Here is a 20,727-nt window from a genome sequence, read left to right as displayed (position 1 = left end):
GCCCCTGCCCCCCACTCCTGTGCACACATGCACACATGTTCTGTCTCTCCAAAAAAAGAAAAGAAAATAGACCTCTAGAGATTTTTAAATATATAAGCAATTTCATATGTGTCAATTTATTTTTTTCTCTTTAAACACAATGGCAGCATCTACTATACACACTTCTATATCTTGCTTTTCTCACCTGATTTATTCTAGGCATATTTCATGTTAGCATGTAAAGAGGTCTGTCATTCTTGTTTACTACTTCATAGTATTCTGTTTACATGATTTATCGTCTTTAGTGTTGAACATTTAGATTATTTCCTTACCCCGCCCTTAACCAACATTGTTACAGATGTGTAGCTTTCTGATCTACTGTCTGTCCTCAAGGAAGTGCTGGAAACATATTAATTTAACTGAGAAATCATAAGCTGAAGGCTACTACTTATTTGAGCTATAGTTGAATACAACTGCAGGATGTCTAGCAACATCTAGGAAATGGGCATATTTTTAAAAATATGGAGTTATGGCTGCAGCTAGATTACCACACCACACAACCTAAGAAAATTATTCAGAAAGTTTCCTAGAGTTTCTTCTGCTATTGAGCTTACCCTTCCTAAAAAGGGGATGTATATATATATACAGACATCTGCTTCCCTTCCAAAAGTTCTATCCTTACTGCCTGCCCAACAAAAATGAGCCCAATCAGGATGCCTAGATGATGCAGTCGTTTAAGCATCCGACCCTTTGATTTTGTCTTGGGTCATGATCTTAAGTCATGATCTAAGGATTGTGAGATCAAGCCCTGTATCCAGTGTGTGCTGGGCATGGAGCCTGCTTAAGATTCTCTCCCTCCCTCCCTCCCTCTGCCCCTCCCCCACCAAAAAAAAAAAAAAAGAAGAAGAAGAAGAGTGGGGTCAGTAAGTGATGTTACTCCATTTGATTATACACCTTTGGTGCTGGAAATAGTTTTTTGGGTTTTTTTTTTCCAAACTTCTAAAACTAATGAGTATATAAATATCTCTTGTGGTAGAATCACTCAGGTTCTCAGCAAAAGAGAGACTTCCTTGGGGCTCTATCAGAATTTCTTTTTTTTTTTTTTTAAGATTTTATTTATTGGGGCACCTGGGTGGCTCAGTGGGTAAAGCCTCTGCCTTCGGCTCGGGTCATGATACCAGGGTCCTGGGATCGAGCCCCAAATCAGGCTCCCTGCTCAGTGGGGAGCCTGCTTCTCCCTCTGCCTGTCACTCCTCCTACTTGCTCTCTCCCTCTATCAAATAAATAAATAGAATCTTAAAAAGAAAAAAAAAAGTAATGTAAAACTGACATTAATAGTAATCATCTCAGGGAGGAAGGGGGTGCCTGACTGGCTCAGTTGATAGAGCATGCCACTCTTGATCTTAGGGTTCTGAGTTTGAGCCCCACGTTGGATGCAGAGATTACTTTAAAAAATAAAAATCTTGGGGCGCCTGGGTGGCTCAGTGGGTTAAGCCGCTGCCTTCGGCTCAGGTCATGATCTCAGAGTCCTGGGATGGAGCCCGCAGCGGGCTCTCTGCTCAGCAGGGAGCCTGCTTCCTCCTCTCTCTCTGCCTGCCTCTCTGCCTGCTTGTGATCTCTCTGTCAAATAAATAAATAAAATCTTAAAAAAAAAAATAAAAAATAAAAAATAAAAATAAAAATCTTAAAAACTAACAAACAGTAAAAAGGGGTGCCTGGGTGTCTCATTCAGTTAAGCAGCTGACTCTTGGTTTCAGGTCAGGTCATGATCTTAGAGTCCTAAGCTTAAGCCCCATATCAGGCTCCATGCTCAACAGGGAGCCTGCTTAAGTATTCTCTCTCCATCTCCCTCTGCTCCACTTCCCACCAGTGTGTGCACTCTCTCTCTCTAAAATAAAAAATCTTAAAACAAACAAACAAACAAACAAAAAAACAGTTAAGGGCGCCTGGGTGACTCAGTGGATTAAGCCTCTGCCTTCAGCTCAGGTCATGATCTCAGGGTCCTGGGATCAAGCTCCGCATAGGGCTTTTTGCTCAGCAGGGAGCCTGCTTCCCCTCTCTCTCTGCTCTGCCTCTCTGCCTACTTGTAATCTCTCTCTCTGTCAAATAAATAAATAAAATCTTTAAAAAAAAACAGTTAAAAAATACTGATTATCTCTGGATAATGGAATTATACAGAGATTTATAAAGTTGCTTTTCTTTTTTGAATATTTGTATTTTCTAGGCTTTTCTTTTTTAGTTTTTTCCATAGTTAACATACATTTTGTGTAATAAAAATTAAATGTTTAAATTAAATAAATTGATTTCAAATAAGTTTTGCAATTTTCTCACGTGTTCATTCAGCCAACATTTATTCAATTCCTGCTATGTGCATGTCAGTGTGCCAACTGCTTTGGGGGAAAACAAAAGAAACAGAAGAGTTAATGTACTTCCTTTCAACTATCCTGATATATATACTTATAGGTTGATGATTAGGTGGATAAAATGCACAGGGAATAATAGAAAACAGACAAATTCAAGACTGTATGACAAAATATTTTACAGCACTGAGTAAAGAGAATATAAAAGAGAAGTTAAAATGGAGTAAGTTTATTTAGGGAAAAGTTGATTATGACCATTTTGAGCTAGGATAATGACTGAGGGAAACAGAAGAGGTAAAGCATTACAAATGGAAAGAAATGATAGGAATGTTGATAAAAAGTTGAAAGTCTTCAAATTGTATATCAGGATGGTAAAAAGACTAACTTGGTCAATACAGAGAAATCAAAACGTGAATTCAAGCGAAATTTAGTTTAAAGAAATGTTAAATACTGGACTGGGGGCTTGAAATGTGGTTCAATAGGCCACCCACCATAGTTCTTGAAAAGCAAAATTATCAAGATAAAAATTGTTAAGGGATAATTACAGTTGTTTTGTTTTGGCTGTATTGCATGAGTTTTGTTAGAACAAGGAAATACTGGAGTCTGGAAAATAAGCAGTCTTGCTGTTGTGCTTAGTCCAGGTATGAGGTAATGAAGCCAGATCAGATGAATGACTATCAAATGGAGTAAAATTTACTGTCAGCAATCATAAAGAATCTGTATGACTTCATATCTGATTAAATGTAGGAAACAAGGAGTATAGGAACAAAAGTTACTTCAGAAAAACTGATACAGGGGCGCCTGGGTGGCTCAGTCGTTAAGCGTCTGCCTTCAGCTCAGGTCAGGGATCGAGCCCCACAATGGGCTCCCTGCTTGGCAGGAGGCCTGCTTCTCCCTCTCCCACTCCCCCTGCTTGTATTCCCTCTCTCGCTGTGTCTCTATCAAATAAATAAAATCTTTAAAAAAAAAAAAAAAGAAAAACTGATACAAAATTTCTGAGGAGCAATGTGGCATAATGTATCAAGATCCTTTCTTTACAGGAGTCTGGTGGGCTCACTCTGTAGAGCATATGATTCTTTTTTTTTTTTTAAGATTATTTATTTATTTATTTGACAGAGAGAGATCACAAGCAGGCAGAGAGGCAGGCAGAGAGAGAGGAGGAAGCAGGTTCTTTGCTGAGCAGAGAGCCCGATGCGGGGCTCGATCCCAGGCCCCTGAGATCATGACCTGAGCCGAAGGCAGCGGCTTAACCTGCTGAGCCACCCAGGCGCCCCGAGCATATGATTCTTGATCTCAGGGTTGTGAGTTTGCACCCCACCTTGGGCACAGAGTTGACTAAATATTCCTTTCTTTAAGTTTTCATTTCCATCTACTAGAATGCCTAAAATCCAAATAACTGATAATACCCATTGCTGGTGAGGATGCAAACCAACAGGAACTCACTCACTGCTAGTATGGTACAGCCACTTTGGAAGAGAGTTTGAAAGTTTCTTACAAAGCTAAACATTGTCTTACCATACAACCCACAGTTGCACTCCTAGGTATTTACCCACAGAGTGAAAAAGATTTCCACATAAAATTCTGCATGTGATTGTTCATAGCAGCTTTATTCATAATCACTGAAACATGGAAACAACCAAGGTCTCCTTTGAGAAGTAAATAAATGGGGCACCTGTCTGGCTCAGTGGGTTAAGCCTCTGCCTTCAGCTCAGGTCATGATCAAAGGGTCCTGGGATCGAGTCCCGCATCTCTGCTGAGCAGAGAGCCCGCTTCCCCCTCTCTCTCTGCCTGCCTCTCTGCCTACTTGTGATTTCTTTCTGTGTGTGTCAAATAAATAAATAAAATCTTTTTTTAAAAAAAGAAAAGTAAATAAATAAGCAAACGTGTTCTCACTGCATGATGGAATACTATTCGGTAATAAAAAAAGAATGAGCTACCAAGCCATGCAAAGACATAGATTAATTTTAAATGTATTGCTAAGTAAAGGAAGCCAGTCTGAAAGGCTGCATACCATGTGATCTTATTTATATGTGACATTCTGGAAAAGGCAAAATTGTGGAGATAGTAAACAGATCAACGACTGCCAACGGTTGGAGTGGGGGAAGGGTTGAATGGAAGAAGCACAGGGACTTTTCAGACTGGTAAAATGCTTTATGATACTATCTAGAAATGACATTCCTGTAGTGACTTGCTTACCTTGAACCCACATCTTGGTTTTTAATAACATTCTCCAATAAGAGGAACCATGGCTCCTTGGAGAAATGGCTGAGTCTAGAATTAGGGTGGGAAATATACAAGATGAACCCAGAGCATCTTATAGTGCCATAAAGTAAGAAAATAGTACACATGCATGCATACATGCATACAGACACACAGACACACCAATGAGGACATCTGAGAGAGATAATAGAAGCTAACTAAAAGAGCCCCCAACAGCCATAGCTGGAATAATCTGAACAAATAAATAGTCTTGAAATATAGCCCAAAATATAAAACAAGTACCCTTGAATCCATATGGGCATAAATAAATGTTTGAATAAACAAATAAATGGGGAAAATAGGTAAGTCTTCCAAGCAGAAGAATTTCAAATTATGTAGAAACCCTGCCCTTAAGGAGGTGAAGTCCCCTTTCCTTAAGTTTGGGCTGTGCATAATGATATCCTTCCAAAGAGTAAAATATGGAAAAGGGAGGGGATAGAGTAACTTGATACTGGAGAAACCCGACAAACACTGCCTCAGCCAGGTTATCAGGATTAACATCAACAATGATAGCTCATATTAATAGTGTATACCCTTGATATTACCTGCAGGAAAAGTCTGAGAAACTGTCATAGTCAAGAGGAGCCCAAAGAGACATGATGACGAAATATAATGTGTTATCCTGGATGGAATACTGGAACAAAAAAAGGACATGAGGTAAACTTGAAGTAAATTTGAATAAAGTGTGGGTCTCAGTAATAATGTGTCAGTTAGCTAATAATATGTCGATGTTATTTTATTAATTGTGACACATGTGCCATGCTAATATAAGATATTAGTAATAGAGGAAATTGGATACGGGCTATGCGGAAACTGTACTAACTTCCCATCTTTTCTTTAAATGTAAAACAATTCTATGGGGCACCTAGGTGACTCAGTTGGTTAAGCATCCAACTCTTGATTTCTGCTCAGGTCATGATCTCAGGGTGGTGATATTGAGCCCTGCGTTGGGCTCTGTGCTGAACAGGGAGCCTGCTTAAGATTCTCTCTCCCTCCACCCCCCCCCAAAAAAAAAGTTTAAATCTAAAACTCTTCTAAAATTTAAATTGTTTTATTTTGATTTTTTTCAGTTTTGTTGATATATAATTTATCTATAACACTGTATTAATTTAAAGTATACAACCTTAAGTTTAACTTGCTATCGCAAAGTGATTGCCACAATAAGTTTAATTAACATACAGTACCTCACATAGTTACAAATTTGTCTTCTTGTGCTGGGAACTTTTAAGATCCTACTTTCTTATGAAAGTTTATTTTTTAAAATGCTTATTCCTTTGAGGGTTACCTGGGTGGCTCAGTCAGTTAACTGTTTAAAAACAACAAAAAAAAATAAGAAACATCAGACAGATATAGATTATGTATGGATGGTGGGATAGTGGGTTTACTTATTTATCTATCTATTTTTATATGTTTCCAGTTTTTGTATAAACAATCTATTACTCTGGTGATCAGAAAAAAAATAAAATAAAGGTTGTAAGAAAAAAATCACTATAGGTGAAAAATCAGAGGATCGATCAAATGGGATACTTATTGTCAGGGTTGGGAAAATAAAGCAGGAACAATTTCTTTTTCAGGTAAAGAAGATGATAATGGGTTCACCTTATCTGTTTGGTTTCAGACTGCAATGGGAAGAACTTTTTTTTTAAGATTTTATTTATTTGACACAGAGAGAGAAACATCAAGAGAGGGAACAAGCAGGGGAAGTGGGAGAGGAAGAAACAGGCTCCCCGGAGAGCAGGGAGCCTGATGCGGGGCTCAGTCCCAGGACCCTGGGATCATGACCTGAGCCAAAAGCAGAAAATTAACAACTGAGCCAACCAGGTGCTCCTGCAATGGGAAGAACTTAGATATGTGCACCATTATATGGTAACTCCCAAGAGAAACATACTCAGCAGAAACACAGATAAATATCTTTATTGTAACTGGAAACAACTGTTTTTGAAGACTTTATTTATTTTTGAGAGAAAGAGAGAACACAAGCAGTGGGGAGAGGCAGAGGGGGATGGAGAAACAGACTCTCTGCTGAGGAGGAAGCCCAATGCTCCCAGGACCCTAGGATCACAACCCGACTTGAAGGCAGATGCTCAACTGACTGAACGACCCAGGCGCCCCTGGAAACAAATTTTTAAAAGATGTCAAATTGTAGCTTTGGTTTTCGTAAAAGAAAACATCTCTCTGCAGAAAGGTCATGTGGTTACCAATGAAGATTAAGCTATTTTTCCCCCAAGTGAGTCCTTGGTGAATACATTTTAGGTATTGCCTCCCCAGAAAGATGCATACTAAAAATATGCTGTCCTTCACTGCTCATTAGTAATTAAAAGGGAAGCCCAAGAATCACACTAATGAATAAGTATCAGCAAGTGTATAGGCCGTCAGCCCAGATACCTACATCCACAGTTGTATAAGCTCATTGACAAGAACAGGGTTCTAAGAGCCTGCAATCAATAGATCCTCTGAAGAAACCCAGAACTTTACTGTGTGCATCACAATGAAGCCACTACCTCTCCTATAGATGTGGGAAACCTGAATACTCCAAACCTCCTGTTTCCTTATGTCCTCCTCTACACTGCAACTTGGACAGCCACACCTACCTTCTCTAGAGCTCTCCTTGATAGCGGGGGCTTTCCGCCACAGACACTAGAAGGGCCCAGGACTGGTGAAAGTTTAGAATCTCATTTGCTGAGCACTTTCCTGATGAGAGAATAGTTAAATAGAAAGCCTCACAGCAAGACGCAGCTTATCTTCCAGGTGGTCTGGCTCATAGTGAATGAGTACTTTTGAATCAGAAGGACCCTTAAGTAGTCCTCTAGGTCTCATACTACCCCTTTAATAAAGAAGAAACTGGAGGACTGTGCATTAGGGTCAATACCTCCTGCAAAAATCTTTAGGGTGATGTTTCCATTCTTCACCCTCTGATGCTTCCTGTAAGAATCAGAAGTACATCATTGCTTACCAAAGTGAGAAGAGAACAAGCCCAGGATTCCAACTCAAAGAGCAACTTTAGCTTACAAGTGAGTACTGAGTCACTCTGAGGACTGTTCTTAGAGACTCTTGTGGAGTGTTTGAACTCAACTTTGTTTACCACACCCCTTGCTCATCAAGGCAGGCCTATAAACCAAGAGACGCAGCATGGCGTTCACCTGCAGGGCAGGTGAACAGTGCCACTTCCCAGATGTTCTTCCCCAGGGAAGTGACATGGTGTTTGCTGTGGCTCTAAGAGGACATCTATAGACAGTCTAGTTGAAACACGAGTCTGGTATAAGCTCACAGAAGCTATAAGAAAAACTGTGGTCCAGACTCTACTCTGAAACTTTTTACCTAGAGGGACCTCTTGAACCCTGGCATTGGCACCACTGGTGACGAGGAAGAAAAAAACAGCCAGGGTTGGACTTCTCCAGCATAAATCTCATAGATGAAAAATCTTTATCATTTGAAGAGGATTGCTTCACCATTTCAAGAGTTATGTAGGACAAAAGCCTCAGAAATGTGCAAGACTGTCAGTGGCCTCTAGGGTTTGGTTAAAGCCCTAGTCTGTCCCAGTGCCTCTGTCCATAAACTGGCAGAGTTTTTTTTTTTTTTAAAGATTTTATTTATTTATTTGACAGAGAGAGATCACAAGTAGATGGAGAGGCAGGCAGAGAGAGAGAGAGGGAAGCAGGCTTCTTGCTGAGCAGAGAGCCCGATGTGGGACTCGATCCCAGGACCCTGAGATCATGACCTGAGCCGAAGGCAGCGGCTTAACCCACTGAGCCACCCAGGCGCCCAACTGACAGAGTTTTTAGCCAAGATTGAGCCATAAGAGAGTGTCCAAAGAAAGCAGCAATACTCTTCTGTGTACTAAAGACTTCATATAAATATTAGAATTCCTCGAGAGTAACTGAAGGACTCAAATATTTTAAAACCCTCGAAAGCACTGGTGAGACCACCATTCAGAGCCTGATCATCTCATTCCCCACAATTATTCTCACAGGTTCTTTGTTGTACTTTTATATGCCATTATTAGCAAGAGCGTAAATTGATAAAATCTTTAAGGAAATCAGTTTTGGAGTTACCTTCACATTTTAAGATGTATTCACCCTTTTATCTAGCAAAATCCAGTTCTAGTTCTGGGGCAATTGGCACAGAGCTCCTCTCATGTCATGGCTCCACACATGAATTCAAAAATATGTGTATGAAGGTGTTCACTGAAACCTTGCTTGTCCATCATTAAGTGGTTAAATAAGTAGTGTTACAACTGTAAAATGCAAACTATCATCTGAGCTTTTAGCAAGTCATCATCTTTTTGCTGGTGGAAGGTCTTGCCTCCATGTTGATGTCTTCAGACTGATCAGGGTGGTGGTTGCTGAAGATTGGAGTGGCCATTTCTTAAAATAAGACAACAGTGAAGTTTGCCTCATTAAAGGACTTTTCTTTTCATGAGCGATTTTTCTGTAGCATGTAATACTGTTTGACAACATTTTACCTACAGTAGAGCTTCTTTCAAAATTGGGAGTTACGCATTGGTGGTATAGTGGTGAGCATAGCTGTCTTCCAAAATTGGGAGTTAATCCTGGGGTGCCTGGCTGGCTCAGTAGAGCATGAGACTTGTGATTTCAAGCCCCATGTTGGGTGGAGAGATTACTTAAAAATGATATCTTTAAAAAAAAAAAAAGGCAACCCTTTCAAACACTGCTGCTGCTTTATCAACTAAGTTTATATAATAATCTTAATCCTTCATTGTCGTTGCAACAATCTTCGCAACATCTTCACTGGGAGTAGTTTCCATCTTTTTTAGTTTTTTTAAGATTTTATTTATTTGTCTGAGAGAGAGAGCACGAGTAGGGTGAGGGGCAGAAGGAGAAGCAGACTCCCTGCTGAGCAGGGAGCTGGACTCAGGGCTCCATCTCAAGACCCTGGGATCATGACCTGAACCAAAGGCAGACGCTTAACCAACTAAGCCACCCAGGCACCCCAAGAATAGATTCCATCTTAAGAAGCGCTTTCTTTGCTCATCCAGAAGAAGCAAGTTTTCATCCGTTCAAGTTTTACCATGAAATAATGGCAATTCAGTCACACCTTCAGGCTCCACTTCTAATTCTATTCCTCTTGCTATTGCCATCACATCTATAGTTACTTCTTCCACTGAAGTCTGGAGCCTCTCAAAGTCATCCATGAGGGTTAGAATCAACTTTTTCCAAACTCCTGTTAATGTTGGTAGTTTAAATCCTGAACATTCTTAACGACATCTAGAATGGTGAATCCTTTACAGAAGGTTTTCAGTTTACTTTGCCTATCTTGATTTTTAACATGCCTTCCTCACTAAGTTTAATCATTTCTAGCTTTTGACTTAAAGTGAGACATGCCGTTTTTCCTTTTATTTGAACACTGAGAGACCTCTGTAGGGTTATTAATCAGTCTAATGTCAATATTATTGTGTCTCAGGGATTAGGGAGACTCGAAGAGAGGGAGAGAGGTGGGGGAACACATGGTGGGTGAAGCAGTCAGAACACACACAACATTTACTAAGTTTGCCCTTGTGGGCACAGTTCATGCATGGCACCCCAAAACAATTACAATAGCAACATCAAAAATCACTGATCACCATAACAAATATAATAATGAAAACGTTTGGAATATTGCCAGAGTTACCAAATATGGCAAAGAGACACAAAGTGAGCAAATGCTGTTGCAAAAATGGGACCTATAGGGGCAGCTAGGGGGCTCAGTCAATTAAGCATCTGAATCTTGATCTCCACTCAGATCTTGATCTCAGAATCTTTAGTTCAAGCCCCTCATTGGGGTCCACACTGGGCATGGAGCCTGCTTAAAAAACAAAAAACAAAAAACAAAAAACAGTTGTATATGTGAAAAGTGGGTGATGGATTTCTCACCCAGGTCTGCAAAATCTAAGTGCTAAGGTCTCAAAAGAGAAATAATAGAAAAGTTTCACTTAAAGGGCACCTGGGTTGCTCAGTTGGTTGAGCTTCCAACTCTTGATTTTGGCTTAGGTCATGATCTCAGAGTCATGGGATCCAGCTGGCTTAGGACTCAGGTCTCAGAGGGGACTGTGTTCTCTCTCTCTCCCTCTTGCCCTCCCTTGGCTCCTATGTGCTCTCTTTCTCTTCTCTCTTTCTAAAATAAATAAATAAATAATTTTTTTTAAAAATGTCCTTAATGGGGGCGCCTGAGTGGCTCAGTCAGTTGAGTGTCAGACTCTTGGTTTCTGGGGTCATGATCTCACGGTCATGGGATCAAGCCCCACATAGGAATCCATGTTCAGCACGGAGTCTGCTTGTCCCTCTTCCCTCTGCTCCTTCCCCCATTCCTGCTCTCTCTCTCTCTCTCCCTGAAATAAATAAGTAAGATCTTTTTTAAAAAATGTCCTGATAATAGGCTCCTGGGTGGCTCAGTCAGTTCAGTGTCTGCTGTCAGCTTAGGACATGATCCCAGGGTCTTGGGATCAAGTCCCACATCCAGCTTCCTGCTCAGTGGGGAGTCTGCTCCTCCCTCTGCTCCTCGTGCTAGTTGTGCTCTCTCTCAAAAATAAATAAATAAAAAGTTTAAAAAGTTAAAAACAAAACAAAATAAAACTGCTCTAATGAAACAGTAAAGATTAAATTTATTCATCAAATCTCAACCTTTGAGTACATATATTTTTATATTCTATATGAGGAAATGGGAAGTATGAACATTGGTTGTCTCAAGGAAAAACATTCATGCAACTATTTTTGTTGTAAATTGAACTAACCATTTTTTTCATGGAACGTCATTTTTACTTGAAGGTATGACTGACATAAAATTTGGTAATTCAGACGTGTGTATTTGGCAGACATTTTCTGGACTCTGCCACTTGAAGGAAAACAGCTGATAGTATTTGCGTCCAAATATAAAATTTAAGCTTTGGGGCAAAAATGAGGATTTCTGGAAAATTGCATCCACTATCATTGGTGATTAGTTCCCCAAGCTTAAAGACTTTTTTTTTTTAAGATTTTATTTATTTGACAGAGAGAGATCACAAGTAGAGAGAGAGAGAGAGAGGAAGAAGCAGGCTCCCTGCCTAGCAGAGAGCCTGATGTGGGACTCAATCCCAGGACACTGAGATCATGACCTGAGCTGAAGGCAGAGGCTTAACCCACTGAGCCACCCAGGCAGCCCCAAGCTTGAAGACTTTTTTTTTTTTTTAAGATTTTATTTATTTATTAGACAGAGAGAAATCACAAGTAGGCAGAGAGGCAGGCAGAGAGAGAGGAGGAAGCAGGCTCCCTGTTGAGCAGAAAGCCCGATGTGGGGCTTGAACCCAGGACCTGGGATCATGACCTGAGCCGAAGGCAGCGGCTCAACCCACTGAGCCACCGAGGCGCCCCTTGAAGACTTTTTGATGAGATAGGTAATGATATTGCCAAATGTATTTTTGACATTCTGTAATAAAATGTGTATTTGCATGAGCTGCAGAACTCAATGAAATGTATTTCCCAGATGACCAATGCATGATGTTATAAAACCATGCATAAATAAAAGAACATGGAAAGATGGACCAGTGGATTTTAATGTAACAGAATATGAAAAATTTTTAGTTACAGTTTCAACCTTTAGAAAACAGTTCTTGAATTTTGGTGTGTTATTAAAGATAATAATGAGGGGCACCTGGGTGACTCAGTTAAGTGTCCGACTTGTGATTTCAACTCAGGTCATGAGATTGAACCCTGCACTGTGCTCCACGCTCTGTGCTCAGCAGGGAGTCTGCTTGAAATTCTCTCTGTGCCCTCCCCCTGCAATCTCTCTCTCTCTCTAAAATAAATAAATACATCTTTTTTAAAAAAGATAATAACCACAATTATCTGGGGGGAAAAAGGTTAAAATATCCCTCCTTTTCCCACTACATATCCACGAGTCCAGATTTTCTTCATATTCTTCAATGAAAATACTATATTGCAATTGACTGAATGTTGAAGCAGATAGGAGAATTTGTCCTTTATTAAGACAGACATTAAAAATTCACTCTTACTATTTTTGCTTAGAAAAATATTTTTTTCTGAAAACATGTTACTTGTGTTCACATTTATGAACCAAACCGATTTTTATAAATTCCTCAGTTTTATTTTCTGATACACTAAATACCAATAGATAAAACCCATGTATATAAACAAGAGCTCTTTGGGTCTTTAGTAATAGATAAAAGGACTTTGGGTCTTTAATAATTTTTAAGCGCGTACAAGGGTTCTGAGACCAGAAAGTCTCCAAACTGCTACAATGCTATATAGCAGTTGCAGGGGAGGCAGAAGGGTGGAGGAGATGACTTACGAAGACTCTGCTGGGTTTTCAGTCTTTCCTCACTGAGCCAACTCTCATCTTTAACCCAGCAGTTAAAGCTGGGGAGCAAGAGCTCTGAGCTATGCTCTAGGCATCTCTGTTGTCAATCTATGAAAAGGAAGAGGCACTCCTTTCCTTCTTTCTCCCTCTCTAAGTTTCCAGACAAGACTTGGCAGTTGCACAGGGTAAAGAGAGAGACTAGAAAGGGCAGGGAGGGAACTTAGAAGCCACTAAGGAGTTTATTTAGAAACCCTGAAATTAAGTGGTAAGGGCAAGCTATAAGGGGCCTCAGCTGGTCCACTTGGGCTCAATATCAGGAACTGGGAGGAGCCAGGGATGACTCCTAGAGCAGTGATACTTGTATTTCTTTCCTCCCATTCTGGCCCATTTCCTAAAATGGCCTAAAGTCTTCAATGACTTTTAAGAACCAATAATTCTAGGCCACAGTCTCAAATGGTTAATTAGAATAGACCAACATGAAAGAAATCAAACTTAAAGAGAAAAAAATGTAAACCAACATAGTAACAACTACTACTTTGCCACATATGTTGCATTCCACCTCCACATGCACTTCCATCTTTCCCTTTCCCTCCTACCATCCATCCCCTCCCCTTGGCCTGAGCCCTATCCTTCTTTAGACTACTACTGAGTTATTAGAGATTTAGTCACTAGGAGGGGGAACTTAAGGGTAAGGCATCATACCATGATTTGAGTCCCCACTATGCCATTTACTGGCTATGTGATCCAGCAGGTGACTCTGCTTCTCTGGACCCTCAGTTTCTGCATCTTTAAGATGAGATGATCTTCCAGCTCTATGATCCTGTGGTTATTAATAAACAAAAGATAGGTCAGGCTGGAGCTAAGGACTGTGTCATAAATGTATTCTCATTGAGAAGAGCAGAGGATGGGCACTGGGTGCCTCAGTTGGTTGGACATCTGCCTTTGGCTTAGGTCATGGTCCCAGGTTCCTGGGATTGAGCCCAGCATCAGACTCCCTGCTCAGTGGGGAGCCTGCTTCTCCCTCCCCCGCTCCCCCTGATTGTGCGCTCGCCCTCGCTCTCTATCTCTCTGTCAAATAAATTTAAAAAAGAAGAAGAAAAGAAAAGAGCAGAGGATCTGGAAAGGGAACACAGCTCTAGTTTGCATCACTATACGTTATCCCCTTTGGACATGGATATATTCACAGGAGATTAACAAACACAGGTCTCTGAAAACAACCTGGAGAAACCTCCCAAGACTGTGGTTCTTCCCTTGGGTTCACTTAGCTATTAGGTTCCTGGAGTCGGTATTGGAGAATTCCCTCAGTTCTTGCCCAGCAGGGATAATTCCTTTGGTCTTGGGGGCCCTAGAGGTTTTTGACCTCCATGTTGTGACCCTGTTAATTAGATACCAGGCTCTGGCCCCTACCAATGTTTTAACTTTTTTTAATAGATTTATTGAAATATGATTCACAGACCACACAATGTACCCAAAGCATACAATTCAATGGTGTTTATTATATTTGCAGAGTTGTACAACCATCATATCTATTTTGGAATATTTTCATCAGCCCTAAAAAGAAATCCTATACTCCTTAGCCGTTATATCTCAATACCCCTCCCCCGCCTTTGGTAACCAAAAGTCTAATTTCTGTCTTTATAGATTTGTCCATTCTGGATAGTTCACAAAATGGAATCATACAATATGTGGTCCTTTGTGACTAGCTTCTTTCACTTAGAATGATGTTTTCAAAGTTCATCAATGTCATAGCATGTATCATGTTTCATTACATTTTATTGCTGAATAATATTCCACTGTCTGGATATATAACACATCTTGTTTATTCAGAACTTTGGGTTGTTGAATCATCTGAATTATTTTCACCTTTTGACTATTGTGAATAATGCTGCCATGAACATTGGTGTAAGGCATCTGTTTGTGTCCCTGCTTTAAATTCTTTGGGGGCATATACCTATGAGTGGGATTACTGGATCATATGATGAGTCTGTATTTAACTTTTTGAAGAACACAAACTGTTTTTGTGATTGCTGCATCATTTTGCATTCCCCCTAGTAATGTGTGAGGGTTCCAATTTCTCTGCATCCTCACCGATACTTACTATTTATAGCCATGCTAATGAGTGTGAACGGTATCTCATGGTGGTTTTGGTTTGTGTTTTCTTTTTTTTTTTTTTTGGTTTTTTTGTTTGTTTGTTTGTTTGTTTTTTAAAGATTTTATTCATTTATTTGACAGAGAGAGATCACAAGCAGGCAGAGAGGCAGGCAGAGAGACAGGAGGAAGCAGGCTCCCTGCTGAGCAGAGAGCCCGATGCGGGACTCGATCCCAGGACTCCGAGATCATGACCTGAGCCGAAGGCAGCGGCTTAACCCACTGAGCCACCCAGGCGCCCTGGTTTGTGTTTTCTTGATGGCTAACGATGTTGAGTATCTTTTAGTGTGCTTCTTGTCCATTTACTGTATCTTCTTTATTTTTTTAAGTTTATTTATTTATTTTTAAGTAATCCCTACATCCAACATGGGACTCAAACTCATGACCACAAGATCAAGAGTCACTGGCTCCTCCAACTAAGCCAGCCAGGTGCCTCTCATTGATATATATTCTTTAGACAAAGGTCTTTTTGGATCCCCCCACTTTTTTTTTTTTTTTTTTTCAGTTAGCTCTGTACCTAACAGGGGCTCAAACTCACGACCCTGAGATTAAGAATCCTATGCTCCACCACCTGAGCCAGCCGGACACCTCTTCTCTTGTCTATTTTTAAACTGAGTTATTTGGGGGTACCTGGGTGGCTGAGTTGGTTGAGTAGCCAACTTTTGGTTTTGGCTGGGGTTGTGATCTTAGGATCATGAGATAGAGTCCCATGTTAGGTTCCATGCCAGTGCAGAGTCTGCTTGTCCTTTTCCTTCTGCTCCCCACCCAGGCCCCCTGTCTTTTTTAATTTTTTTTTTTCTTTAAGATCTATTTATTTAGAGAGAGAGTGCAAGCATGTGGGGAAGTGCAAAGGGAGAGGGAGAGACAAACTCCACATTGAGTGCAGAGCTCCACACAGGGTTTGGCACTGGGCTCCATGCAGGACTTGATCTCATGACCCTGAAATCATAACCCCTGCTGAAATCAAGAGTTGAACACTTAACCAAATGAGCTACCCACGCATGCGTTCTTATTTTTGAGTTATAACGGTTATTAATATATTCTAGATACAAGTCCCTTATCAGATGTATGATTACATGTATTTTCTCCCATTTTGCAGGTTGTCTTTTCTCTTTGTAGATAGTGCCATTTGAAGGATAGAAGTCTTAAATTTTTGATGAGGTCTAATTTATTTTTTTATTTTGTTCCTTGTGTGGTATCATATATAAGAAACTATTGCTGGGGCGCCTGGGTGGCTCAGTGGGTAAAGCCTCTGCTTTCGGCTCAGGTCATGATCCCAGGGTTCTGAGATCCAGCCCCGCATCAGGCTCTCTCCTCAGCAGGGAGCCTGCCTCCCCACTCTCTGCCTGCCTCTCTGCCTACTTGTGATCTCTGTTAAATAAATAAATAAAATCTTTAAAAAAGAGAGAGAGAGAGAAAGAAACTATTGCCAAACCCAGGGATTTGAGGATTAACACCTATTTTCTTCCAAGAAGAGATGGTCTGGCTCTTACATTTAGGTTTTTGATGGATTTTGAGTTAATTTTTGTATGTGATATGAGGTAGGAGTCCAACTTTATTATTTTGCATGAAGATATCCAATTTTCCCAGAATCATTTGTTGAAAAGACTATTCTTCACCATTGAATCGTCTTGGCATTCTCATCAAAAATCTATCGACCCTAAGTGTGAGTGTGTGTTCCTAGATTGTCAATCCTGTATGTATTTCTGAGTGCAAGTAACACACTGTCTCGATTATAATAGCTTGGAAGTAAGTTTTGAAATCAGAGACTGTGAGTCTTATGACTTGGTTCTTCATTTTCAGGATTGTTTTGGCTATTCTAGGTTGGCCTCTACTGTTGTTACCCCAGGAGACAAGGCCTCATCCACACTGCCTCTTCCAAGGTGTTCATTATGTAGCCTACCATATTGATCCTCATCTTTTCCAACTGCACCTTGCAGTTTTCTTTCCCTCACTCTTCCACTCTAGCTATATGGGCCTTCTCAAATATTCTGAAGTCCTTCCTGCCTGAGGGCCTTTGCACTGATATTCCCTTGGCCAAAAATGCTTTCCTTTCACTCCTTCTGCTCTATTCCCAAGGCTGACTTATTCTTGTCATTCAGGTTTCTGCTCAAATGTTATCTTCAACAGAGAGGCCCTTATTAACCCCAGTCTAAGGTAGTCACCCACGAAAACCTCTGTCTTTATTGCATTATGCTGTATAATTGCACTTAACACTGTCTGAAATAGTCATATTTATATCATTGTATTTATTTATTTATTTATTTTCTGTTTCCCCCTGCCAGAGTGGAAACTTCAGGAAAGCAGAGGTCTTGTCTTATTTCACATTGAATTCCTACACATAGGAATATAATATACACTGCCTGGCATGTAATAGACATTTAAGTTGTATTTATCTATTGAATGAATTAACAAATTGATCAGTCAAGCCCTGGACAGCCCCTATAGTGGGACTCAGCACTAGGAAAAGTGGTGAACTGACCCTCACACCAGGATTATTTTCCTTGTACTCACCTTCTTCTCTCATTTTCTTCCAGTCAGCAATTCCTCCCTTCTTTTTTTCAAAGTTTTCCCCTAAATCCTCTTCCTAATGTCTGTCTACATTTGAGAAGCCGATACAGATGCATTCCTGGCTTCCCCAGTCTTTACTCTGGATTGCTCTTAGGAAAAATGACCAAAGTTGTCTCTGACCATAGTATATATGCACAAGTGCATCTTAGGTCCATTTGCAAAGATAAAAATCTTGGGAAGCATGAGGCACTGGACACAGAGACAGAAGAACACAGAACTAAGGAGACAAGAACCCAGAACCTCAGAGAAAATGAGAACCTCAGGCCAAGAATCCAAGAATTCACATTATGACAATCTTTTTTTTTTTTAAGGTTTTATTTATTTATTTATTTATTTATTTATTTATTTATTTGTCAGAGAGAGAGAGAGAGAGAGCACAAGCAGGCAGAGTGGCAGGAAGAGGCAAAGAGAGAAGCAGGCTCCCCTCTGAGCAAGGAGACCAATGTGGAACTCCATCCCAGGATTCTGGGATCATGACCCGAGCCGAAGGCAGCAGCCCAACCAACGAGCAACCCAGGCATCCCACATTATGACAATCTTTGATTCTAATACCCACAAAAGTTTGAAAACCATTTTCCCACATCTACAGACTGAAGACCTACATTACTGATAGGGAGAGATTTTCCCTGAGGCTTGGGAGGCTCTAATAACCCTCTATACAGCCCTAGGTTTTTCATCTAGACATCTTAAAGAGTGTTATAGGCATTAATTAACCCTTACAGCACCCTAAAATCTGGACTCTTGACCCCATTTTACTGACAGAAAACTGAAGCCTATGAGTTAGAACCAGGAAAGGCATGTTTCAGGCTCATATGGCCTGGACTGAACAAGCTAAGGACTAAGTTTGAAGCCAGAGCTGACCTCAGTCTTTCCCTTATGACAGTGGTTCCCAATGTGGGGACTGTAAAGCACTTAGATTCATGTGTATGTTTACCATGTCTTGGCTGCCCACAGATGATAATTTAATTGACTTCTTGTCACTCAGGTCCCAGCTTAAAAGTCACCTACTCAGAGAGGCCTCCCCCAAACATCCACCTCAAGTAATCTTCTCCCAGTCCCTGTCACATTACCCTGTTTGATTTTCTTCAGGGTACTTGTCATTATCTCAGATAATCTTACTTTTCTTTGTTGTTTCTGTCCTTTAGGATAAAATCCATGAAGTTAGAAACTTTATCTGACAGGACATTGTGATAGTCACTAAGTATTTGTTCAGTGTTTAAATAAGAGTAAACGAAGATGTTTTCAACAATATGTAGATGCTGCTGAAATGGGTAAAATATATAATTATCTAAGTTTAAATTATACTTCTAGCATATATTTCTCTCAATCAATAGATACTTAGACTATAATTTTCAGAGCCTTCTTTAAAGATTTATTTATTTATGAGAGAGAACAGGGGTAGGGGAGGGGCAGAGGGAGAGAGAGAATCTCCAGCAGACTCCCCGCTGAGCATGGAGACTGACTCCAGGCTCTCACAACCCTGAGATCATGACCTGGGCCAAAATCAAGGGTCAGAGGCTTAACCAACTGAGCCACCCAGGTACCCCTAGGATCCTTCTTTAAAACATTAAAAAGACCTGTCAGAATTTCCACTTCTGGGGCACCTGGTTGGCTCAATTGGTGGAGCAAATAGCACTTGATCTCAGGGTCATGAGTTTGAGCCCCACGTTGTATGTAGAGATTACCTAAAAATAAAATGTTATAAAATAAAAAAGAATTTCCACTTCTGGCATTGTATAGGTTAAAATTCCTGAACAACCTTCCTAACTAAAACAACTAAAATACTAGATTAAATAGAATTTTTAACTTTATGGGGTGCCTGGGTGGCTCAGTGGGTTAAAGCCTCTGCCTTTGGCTCAGGTCATGATTCCAGGGTCCTGGGATCGAGCCCCGCATCAGGCTCTCTGTTCAGCAGGGAGCCTGCTTCCCCTCTCTCTCTCTTCCTGCCTCTCTGCCTACTTGTGATCTCTCTCTCTCTCTCTAATAAATAAATAAAATCTTTAAAATATATATATATAATTTTTAACTTTAGAATTCATAGATGAACTGACATACACAAGTGTTGTCTCTTAAGTGACTCTTTTTTTTTTTTTAAGATTTTATTTATTTATTTGACAGACAGAAATCACAAGAAGGCAGAGAGGCAGGCAGAGAGAGAGGAGGAAGCAGACTCCCTGTGGAGCAGAGAGCCTGATGTGGGGCTCGATCCCAGGACCCTGGGATCATGACCTGAGCTGAAGGCAGAGGCTTTAACCCACTGAGCCACCAGGTGCCCCTTAAGTGACTCTTTAATTTCATTCCGAGGTGTATGCTTTCAAGAAACTCTTGTAATTCCAGAAGACATTTTATATACTCTTTTGTACATACGGTACCTTTTTAGATTATTAGGTTGTTCACTCTATGCAGATTACAGAAAGAAATGTAGATATGTATTGGCGTGGGGAAAATATTCAACGTATATCAAGTGAAAAGCATGTTGTAGAACTCAATGTATAATCTCATTTTAATGAAAATATTAACATGTCCCTTGAAATAAATTTGAACAATATACACTGAAATTTGGACACTGATCATCACTGGTATGGTTTTCATTTCAAAATTATTTATTTTGTAGTGTTTTAATATTTTGCACTAATCTCATTTATTTTTTTTAAGATTTTATTTATTTATTTGAGAGACAGAGACCACAAGTAGGCAGAGAGGCAGGCGATAGCGGAGGAGCAGGCTCCCCACTGAGCAGAGAGCCCGATGCGGGGCTTGATCCCAAGACCCTGGAACCATGACCTGAGCCGAAGGCAGAGGCTTAACCCACCGAGCCACCCAGGCACCCCATCATTTGCTTTTATAATTAAAAAAAAAAAAGGATTGTTTTCATATGTATAAAAAACTTTTTTGAAAAGATTTTATTTATTTATTTGAGAAAGAATGAGAGAGAGCGAAAGCATGAGAGGGGAAGTCAGAGGGAGAAGCAGACTCCCCGCAGAGCTGGGAGCCCAATGTGGGACTTGATCCTGAGACTTCAGGATCATGACCTGAGCGGAAATCAGTTGCTTAACCAACTGAGCCCCCCCAGGCGCCCTGTATAAAAATCTTTTAAATAGAGGAATAATTTTTCTGGGAA

At 40.4% G+C, this 20,727-nt stretch overlaps 1 long non-coding RNA gene across 4 annotated transcripts in view; it reads left to right on the top strand.

The window, feature by feature from the left end:
* The window catches only part of LOC125100340 (uncharacterized), a 30,535-nt gene that overhangs the window by 4,012 nt on the left and 5,796 nt on the right, over positions 1–20,727 (top strand). For 2 of the 4 annotated variants that reach the window (XR_007127510.1, XR_007127509.1), the window contains exon 2: positions 5,150–5,255. This is a non-coding gene — a long non-coding RNA (uncharacterized LOC125100340). Of the gene's footprint in view, positions 1–5,149; positions 5,256–6,172; positions 6,308–16,838; positions 18,018–20,727 lie in introns of those variants that run through there. The other 2 variants (XR_007127508.1, XR_007127507.1) reach the window with 2 other exon arrangements.

Source organism: Lutra lutra, chromosome 5 (assembly GCF_902655055.1).
Source record: "Lutra lutra chromosome 5, mLutLut1.2, whole genome shotgun sequence".
Taxonomy (NCBI): domain Eukaryota; kingdom Metazoa; phylum Chordata; class Mammalia; order Carnivora; family Mustelidae; genus Lutra; species Lutra lutra.
Note: the sequence above shows the minus strand (reverse complement) of the source record. Positions and strands in the feature narration are given on the sequence as shown.